This window comes from Lathamus discolor, chromosome 16, assembly GCF_037157495.1.
Source record: "Lathamus discolor isolate bLatDis1 chromosome 16, bLatDis1.hap1, whole genome shotgun sequence".
NCBI lineage: Eukaryota > Metazoa > Chordata > Aves > Psittaciformes > Psittacidae > Lathamus > Lathamus discolor.
Window position 1 is genome coordinate 595,108 of NC_088899.1, and position 9,952 is coordinate 605,059.

The following is a 9,952-nucleotide window of genomic DNA, read 5'->3' on the forward strand; positions in this document are numbered from 1 at the left end:
TTTCATGATGTCCTGGTTTCAGCTGCAACAGTCATTTTTTCCTCCTTCATAGAATCCCAGACTAGTTTGTGTTTGGAAGGGACCTCAAAGCAGTTACAACCCCCTGCCATGGGCAAGGACACCTTTCACTAGACCAGGTTGTTCCAAGTCCTGTCCAACCTGTCTGTGATTCTATGATAAGCGAAATATCTACAGTCCTATTCATGGTAGATGATCCTTGTCAGTCACTTGTCTTCACTCTGAAGTGATCTTTCTATCCTCTCACAAGTCGCTCTGGCTATACACAAATCCAGTGTCCCTTAGGGAATGCAGCATATTTTGACTTGATGCCTTCTGACATTTCACTCGCCTTGGTAATAAGATGAGTAAAATGTCAGGTGGAATCGTATCAGGGAGTGCAGTCATCCCCAAGCGTGAGCTGTTTGGAGCCTTGCAATGCTGCCTCTGGATTTGCTTTTCAAAAGTATGTTGATAGATAACGGGAATTATTACAATGACTAGTTTCAGAATTGCTTCAGGAATTAACTCCCTGACAATGAACTGGGGGTACTTCTCTGGCACCTAACCTCCAGAAGTCTATTACAGACACACTTTGAATGGTGCATTAGCAACCATTAGCACAGCTGGTCTCTTAAACACAACTTCTTTCAGCCTATATGCTGATGTAACATACCATACAGGTATATGTACCCACAGTGGTACATATAGTTTTAAATACTGGAACTTCAGTAGGACTCTTTGTGGTGAGAGTTAGAGGCATTTTACTCCTTGTTTGCATACTTCCATCTAAATCCCAGTGTTCTACCTTTACTTACAGCACAATACCTCAGGGCCTCAGTTTCCCTTTTTTAAACAGGGGAAGGTATAAAATTGCTATAAGGATTACAGGATGTACAGGGTATAAGAGATATGGGTCTAAACCTCTGATTTTAGAAAGGATCTCCTTTGTTATGAAATATGCTGTATTATCAATAATGCCTGCAAGCAACTGAAATTGTTAATACTCCTGGTATTGTACTTGGTGTACAGCTGCTTACGCCTACAAAGACATGAATCATGGTCCTCTAATACAGTTTCCTACAGTGAAATCAAGAAGATATTAACATTCCAATAAAGAAAAAACCTCTTGATTCACTACGTCCATTGAGTGAAATAATTTACAGAACAGAGACAGTGTGGGCATTGGAAGGAGAATCTAAAACACTTGTTTCCACTCTGATCAATTGTGTAACCTCAGAAAAGTCACTCTGGTGCTAAGTGCCTCAGTTTCCCCACAGTTTCATATGAAAATAACTAGAAGCAGCAATGGGATGGAACATTAAAGTTAGATGATATTCACCTCAGAAGCTTTCAGCATTTCCATTTTAAAAGGCATGGGCTTTTAAATATATATATTTTAACAACATGATAGTGCCTTGATCTGAAGACACATGGCTTGAAGCTACTGAAGTGGTAAGCAGGCTTCCAAGAGAGAAACTCTCTCCTTCTCCTTTATGTATAAGCTAATTCTAGAACAAGACAGGTCTTGCAAGTAGAGAGCAAAGCATAAAACATTTATTTCCTAATTTCAAGCATGACTGAATTTACCCCTTAGATAGGAAAATCCTGCATTTGAACTACCTTCCCTTCTCTCCCTCGAGTTATTACTGACAAGCTAACATCACAAAGCCTGAGCTCATACAACAGTTTGTGTAATGCAAAGATAAGGTCTTTCTGTGAATTCCAGTTGAATCACATTACTTTAGGTCCATGTTCCACACTCAGGCTGGGACTCCACTCCCCTACACAGTCTCAAGTCATCACTTCATTTAATCCAGACATTCATGATTTATAGCAAAGTTCAGAGAATAAATCAAGCCCTGAATTTAATGGTTGTTTTAACCATGCTAAAGTTGCTTTAGATTTTTTTTTTTTGTGTGTCCTCTGTTGCTTTGTCTCCATTCCTGTGATACTTATTCAATTTATTTTTCAGGAAAACAATCCAGTATTATAACCTTTTGGCCAAAATACTTATAAAGCCATGCTATTAGTCTGGTATTTCTCATAGACAAAGCATTAGCATTTGCAGCTGAGACACTTTATTAAATTCAGTGGTATACAATTTCATTTTAAGAGACTACATGATTCATGTCAGTGGAATAATATGTGAATGAATCCAGATTTTACAAAATTGCTGAACCATCCAGGATCCCTGCCCTGATTTCAGGGCTTGGTTTCATTTTCAGCTGAGGTATGCTTTACCCCTTAATACAGGGCTTCAGATTGCTGCTAGCTGTTGAATTTGCTTGTCTGTCAGAAGGTGAGCTGGGGGTCACCACAACAACTGTCACTTCAAGCAAACCCATGGTTTTTTACTGCTGTAAGATCACTGTGCCTTATTTCTCTCACCAAACCTTTCACAGAAGCATGTATTTTCATACCCATGTGGACATGTAGCCACGGTGGGAAAACATGCTGCTGCTTGAAGACGTGGCAGAAAGGTTGCAGTACAAAACCTTACTTGTCTGGAGCACATTTCTCTCCTCCATCTCCTCACTGGGACTAGGGAAGTGAGCATGTTTTGAACAGTACCTGTGAACAGATCACTTGCTCGGCTGGCTGCAGACCTGTTCTCTTGTTTATTCACTTATATTGTTTCCAGATAAATCACAGTTACATGAAATGTGTCAGTCAGGAAAGGTTACCGGAAAACATCACTCTGCACTCCCACCTTTTCCACATTAAGTACCCCTTCACACACCAGCCTGTGTTTCTGCCCCTGCCTGCCCCCCCACCATCTGAAACAACTCCCCATCTTTGCACCTCCTTTATGAAGCTGCTTATTCTTGGGAACATGCTTTGTATACAGAAAGGAGAAGAAACAACATTATATACATTTTCTCCCTAAAATCAGAGTTAAAAAGGGAATTTTGTCATGGAACTTCATGGAGGTAGTACTTCTCCTTTATTCATCCATGTGTATTTCATTTATTCTAGAAGACACATAAGCATATTCAAAGAGACAGTTACAAATCTACAGACCAACTGGCTGCACCCATATGCTGTGTATGCCTCAGTCCACCTCCTTGTAAACCCCAGCAGATCCTGCTCCATGCTGAAGATGTCCAGGCTGCTGGGACACAGGACATTCAGGGACCACACTGGGTTCTGCCTGCATTCCAAGCAGTGTGATCTCAGCCACGTTGTCAGGATTACAGCATTTCTTGGTGCATTTCCAGCACAGTAACACAGTTTTAAATGTGTATTTAAAACCAATAGAACTTGCAAATTCCTAAAGAGAGGCACTTGCTTTACCTGTATAAACTCACTATGAAAGCAATGAAAGTCTTTGAAAGTATTGAGAAACAAACTCACAGAACCATTCTGTAATAAATGAAAATGAATACACAGTATTTGCATCATTTTTACCCCCTTTTTGGCTCCATTGCTGTGTTGCTTTCCTTATTTAACTGTTCTAGTTAAAAGAACACTCCTGACCTAAGAAAACCTGTATCAACCTTATAATTTTTTGTTAAATACCCGGTGGTCATCCACAGGTTTAAAAGTAGCAAAGAGTGGGCATTCCATAATTAACTCTGAGTCACTCCATTGTATGTCACGTAGAGACAACTGCTGGCAGCCTCTGCAAGGACTTTTTCTGAATAAAATGCTTATTGACAGAAATCCCAACTCCAGCGAGCCCTCAGGAGTGCGCCCACTCCCTACAATCAGCTCTTACACCATATGTAACGTGTTGTATCCCATAAAATTTATGTCTACAGGACCGTTCCTCCTGAGAACTTCACTTTGAGGAGAAACCTTTAGTAAGAAAGCAGCTGAGCAGCTCTGCTCCAGAGGCCTTTATAAACAGCCAACATACATATCTAACCTCTTGAGAAAGGCAGTGTCTACTAATTGTATCCTACTTACTTCACGCAGGCAATGGTGTTACTTAAAAGATACAAAGATTATAAATCATGCTTTTGGGTTAAACAGCCCAAATTCTCCTTCCAGTGAAGAGCCTTACAGTAAAACAAAAAAACTCAAAACCCACCAACAATTTACATTTTGAAATTATAAGAGGAAATAAGTTCACTTTAACATCAAACTACAGTCTTTGAAACATCATAGAGGACTATTGACATTTTACACAGAACAACTCACTCTTACATGTAACTATTGTGTAGCCCTCTCTACCCTTTCCCTCTCCCAGCCCATCTTAGTCAACTCTTTTGAGGACTGACTGAAGGAGCATCATGGAGAAAAGCAGCTTGTACTAAGACCAATTGCCCCTAAATCTCAAAGGAAACTATTGCAAGTGTAGGTGCTTGTGCCTTTTCTGTTAGATACTTGTTTGAGAGTCAAATGAATACATTTTGATTTCCTGGCTTGGATGGAACCTGGCTACTTCAGAATTGCTCTATCAGCCATCCTCTGTACAGCCCAGAGGCACAAGCTCAGTCTGTGCCCATTTATCAGATCATGAAGTATTTTAGTTTGCCTCAATGCCACATAGATTGGAGGACTGGTTGTGAATGCTGGTCTATATTGGTATAACTCAGCTGAGTTATACCAGCTGAAAATCTAGCACCATCTCTAAAACTGACTAATATAATCATTCTAGCTTAAGATCTTCTACTATCATGCATTGTCGCCATTTTTCAAATCAATAATCTCTTCTGTACATCTGACAGCCAGGGCTGCTCACACATCTGTGCATATACTACACTACAATCAGGAGCACAGAAGGTCAAGGAACAGGATTTGATTTATAGCTGCTTATCTTAAGAACTGATGCATAATACGAATATTTGAGTTTGTTAATACTAATACCGATCCCTTCCTACAGGACATGTTTTACTTTCAAACAGTGAATTCTTATGTCTTACATCAGCTGCAAGGCTGACTTCACATTAAAAGTGGTGTTCCTGCCAGTCAGAAAAGGCTGCCTGAAACACAGATAGGTCTTTAAGTTCTCGCATTCCCTGACAATGAAAAACTTCTAGATTGCCCTTTTCTCATATCTTGCATACCAAATGCATTTCAAGACATTAGGAACTAAAAGCACCCTGACTCTAAACCAAAATCTACCATAAAGCCATGCCTATTTAAAGCCTATGCAAATCAATGAAGAAATATTATGGACTTCAACAGTTTGTAAATAAGGGAAGGTAAAGGCCATTTCTGAGGGCAAGAGTCTGTATTTCTGCAGAGCCTTTTAAGAATCTTTGACTTCCATGTAAATAACCCCATAACATGGGAACATGATCATCCATACTCAGTTTCAAGTCCACTATGTAGACCTGCAAATGTATATAGAGAGATGACTTCTCTCTATATACACACATGTAAAAAGGCAACACAAATGCCTCATCTCTTGAAAGAGGAATATCCAAATTACCCCTCTACTGTCCCAAAGTCTCACAAGTTGTCAGAGACTGGACACTGCTGACAGGTTTCAATGTCCGGGCTTGCACCAGACTAACCCTATTTCCCATGAATATGCACCTCATATGCTGCCAGAATTTCTCCTTCCACAGGACCGTGACCCGTACAAGTTTTCTGTATCTCCAGCACATACAAAATAAACCAGTATTTCCTACTCTTTCACTAGAATTACATTCAAAAAGTTGAAATTAAGCATTCTATTTGATTATATCCTTTGCAAATCTGCTCTGGAACTGAAAAGATACCATCTCTTTCTGTTGCCAGATTTCCTATTTCTGTACCCCAGGGGCAGCTGGGGGCCCTGCAATATTTGGTTGGAAGCACAGAAACTGTTTTCTGCAAGCTTTATTAATTTTCAAGCCATTTCCTGTTTCCCCTTTTCAGCCAAACCCACCTCTTTTGGCAGGTACTGACATACACAAAAACACACAACTCAGTTTTAGGAGATGTTCTATGATTTGAAAGAGGAGGAGGCCTAGAATGACAGCTACATTTTTTCAACTTTGCCTTAGTGTGTGGTAACCTTTGAGCAAGAAATGCTGTACAAAACTGCCCATCTCCATTTCTGAATCCTTTACATAATATAATATTTGAAATATTATGAATAATCTTTGAACATTTGAATAATCTTTGAAAACATTAAATCAGAAGCAGAGAGTATCCACAAACCAAATTCTTCTGGAGGTGGAAATCAAAAGCAAATTCTGTCCATAGGCTGCATTTTTCTTATCTGATGTTTAGGCAGCTTCTTGTGATACATAACCCAAACCTGCAGAAACCTCCCGTCCAGTTTGAGACACTAAAGCCTGGGCCTGCAGAAGGGACAGGCATGTCAAGGCTCAGACACTTTACAGGAGCTCTGCATGCTCAGCACTCCTGAGTTTCCATCCTAAAAGACTCAGGTGTGCTCAAAGTGTTTCTAAAACAGCCAAACATAAGAAAAATCAAACATAAATTGTGGTAACAGCCCTAAGAAGTTTAGACCTCTCTCTCTACATATATATTTCCTTGTGGTTTTGAGGTAGCTGTAGTGAAAAGGGGAATTATTCCTGAAGCGTCTCAGGAAAATAGTAACAAGTTTGTTGTAATCTGAGGCTAAGTACAATTAACAGCTTCATGCAACATCTGGAGCTGTGTTACAACCTTGGGATTCTGTGATTCTGTGATCCCTTCTTCCCTCCAGCCCGTTAACCTCAGGAGCTGAGTCAGCATTTTCCCCAGAGCTCATTGTCACATTCTGCCCTATGGAGCATTCCTTCCTTTCTGGATCATAGTGTTTCCTTGCAGGGAAAGGAAATCTGGAGCTAGATTTTTACAGTGTAGATGAATTAAATGTACACATACAGATTATTTCCATGAGCAGCAAAATGCAATCAGTTCCAGGATAAACTGCCAAACCATTGCCAATTATAAGGCTAAATAATACCAGGGAAGAGATCACCACAAAGCACTGCACTTTCAGAACAGTGTATGTAGGCAGATGGACCAATGCTAACATAAAGCAGTCCTACAGCCACAGAAATTGAGCTGCCTACATTCACACCCTGCACGAGCAGAGTTACACAGGATCAGAGGACGGCTGCCCTCACTCATACCGGAGCTGCTTTTTAAAGGCCCATTTATGACAACAGGGAGTCTTCCACTGACTTCAGCACTCCTGGGTTCATATTGCAACACTAATTCAGGGCAAAACATCATCCCACACTTCTGCCCACTGAGGCATAACACTTTGCAGGATACAGTCACTACTTTTCTACTCCCCCAGCTCTGTTTTATTCTTTGCTCTTGCTGAACTACAGACAGACTAAGCCTCTCAAGGCTGTGCACATGACTGATACAGTCAGGCAGAAAGGACAGATAATGAAATGAAAACATGAGGGCTGCTTGTACTCAAGACCCTTTCCACCTCCTCCCTTAAACCACTGTGATTAAAAACACACAGAGCTGCCTGGCCAAAAAATTGAGGAACACAAAAGGAGGGCGCCCATGCACTCATATCCTGGCAATTTGTGGGAACTGTCAGAACACACCCAGAACAAAAAATACCAAATTACGACATCTCTTCATAGATCTAAACCTCAGTTCACTGCAGCGCTGGAGCACATGTGCAAGTCCACTCCCAGAGACATAAACTTACATAGAGTAAGTGCTTAACTTTTGTTTTGAAGCAAGCAGAGCACATAGTTCACTGCTGCTTTAAAAACAGATGAATTGTTAAATCAGAACCTCGAATAATTCCTTCATTTTCACAAACCCTATTAACTTAACCAAATTATATGTTAAACTATAGTTTCATTAAAACCCATTGAATTGTTACAGCTCAGAGGAAAACTGCTCCTTCCTCTCTCCCTGGCTCTTCTGAAAGAATTTAGTTGATGGTTTAAATCAGAGGGCTCAGCAATGGCTCCCAGCCTTAATCTCCTTACTCAGCAACATGCTGACCCCACCAGAAGGCAAGTTCCTATCACTGTTGTCCCCAAGGAACGATTAGTTCAACACTAATAATTGCATTGTTCCTTAAGGACAGTTAGCAAGATGACAAATAGTAAGACAATTCTAGCTTTTTCACTAACTTGGTAGGCAAATTCCTTTCCTTTCCTTTGTATACCTTTGGTATATGAGCCGGCAGTGTGTGCTTGCAGCCCAGAATGCCAACCATATCCTGGGCTGCATCAAAAGAGCGTGACCAGCAGGTCGAAGGAGGTGATCCTGCCCCTCTACTCTGCTCTTGTGAGACCTCACCTGGAGCATCATGCACAGTTCTGGTGTCCTCAACATAAAAAGGACATGGAACTGTTGGAATAAGTCCAGAGGAGGCCACGAGGATGATCAGGGGACTGGAGCACCTCCTGTATGAAGGCAGGCTGAGGAAGTTGGGGTTGTTCAGCCTGGAGAATAGAAGGCTGCGTGGGGACCTAATAGTAGCCTTCCAGTACCTGAAGGGGGCCTATAGGGATGCTGGGGAGGGACTCTTTGTCAGGGACTGTAGTGACCCGACAAGGGGTAATGGGTTAAAACTTAAACATGGGAAGTTTAGGTTGGATATAAGGAGGAAATTCTTTCCTGTTAGGGTGGTGAGACACTGGAACCGGTTGCCTAGGGAGGTTGTGAGTGCTCCATCCCTGGCAGTGTTCAAGGCCAGGCTGGATGAAGCCTTGGGTGGGATGGTTTAGTGTGAGGTGGCCCTGCCCATGACGGGGGGGAGGTTGGAACTGGATGATCTTGAGGTCCTTTCCAACCCTAACTATTCTATGATTCTATGATTTGTATATCTATCACTTTGATACTGTGATAGAAACTGCTTTTATTGAATTCTTCATAGTTCAGTAAATTTATCTAAAGAGTTTTTCTTTGAGCAGCAGCAGAAATAGCTGCTATATGAGAAACTATTCCTTATTGGGAAGAACACTAAGAATGTTAAAAGGTATTTAAGTAGACACTGGAACTTGGACATCTTCAGTTCCTGAAAGCTCAAGAGCTCCAGTTCTATAACCAGAATACAGTACTGTTTAAAGGAAAATATTATTTCATTCAGCAAAGAGCTTGTCCTTCCTTAGAACAGCTTATTCTTAAACCTGAGGCAGATTTGTTTCTATGAATAATCATAAACGTGACATGTCTTCAGAGCACCTTTGAAGGGAACCAAATGGAATCCTATAGACAGAATTCCAGATATTCTGCTCTGATATGGTAAAATTGATTTGTTTCCATTTTTCAAAGTAAGTTTCATTAAAACTGACATACTCCCCCAGCAAATCTCAGCTTCACATGATGGCATTGCCCAATAAGCAAACATTCTTTAAGTAAATCTGAAGCTGCATTATCAAGGAATAATTAATCCCAGATTTTAAGACCCATGACATGCTGAAAGTTAGTAGATGGCAATATTTCACTGTTTTTCTAAAGAAATGAGCCAATATTGCCTGTTGTTTCTTTGCATTAACATTGACTGTTTGAAATCCTGCTCTCCTAGTCTTCTTCAATCCAAAGAGTACAATTACAGCACCATAACTTAGATCTATAGCTAACAAAATCCTTTGGCACCTATCACTTTCAAAAGAAAAGCCTTACGGAAGGTTTTGCATTTCCCACCTGCAGCCCTCTTTACATTACTACCACTGCTTATGTTTGGACTTGCTTTGCTCCTTCATAGTGCAGCAAAGAGTTGTGGGGTCAGCTCTGACTATCACTCACTGAGCAAAACAACATAGCCATGTTTCAGACTTGTTTTTTAAAGTGAAAACCTTTTTCATAAGTGTGCCCCACTCTCCTGCAGAGGTGACCTCCTCCACAGCTCTCAGCAGAAAGAAAACAAATCTATGCTTCAGAGCCTAATGTCCTGCCAATGCAGGACTCTGAGGTATAGAAACTCAGGGAGGTCACATTCTTCCTCCACTCAGCCATGTGGCACACTGGTATATGTGAACCCTGATTAAAACTCACCAAATTGCTAAACAGATGTCAATCATTAGATTATTACTTGCTCAAGACAAGGGAAGATTCAGAAAAGGATTAATGTAAATCA

General features: G+C 40.8%; 1 protein-coding gene across 1 annotated transcript in view; it reads right to left on the reverse strand.

Annotated features, from left to right (window-relative positions):
• Positions 1 to 9,952, reverse strand: part of LRRC38 (leucine rich repeat containing 38) — a 63,188-nt gene that overhangs the window by 23,516 nt on the left and 29,720 nt on the right. The window lies entirely within an intron of this gene.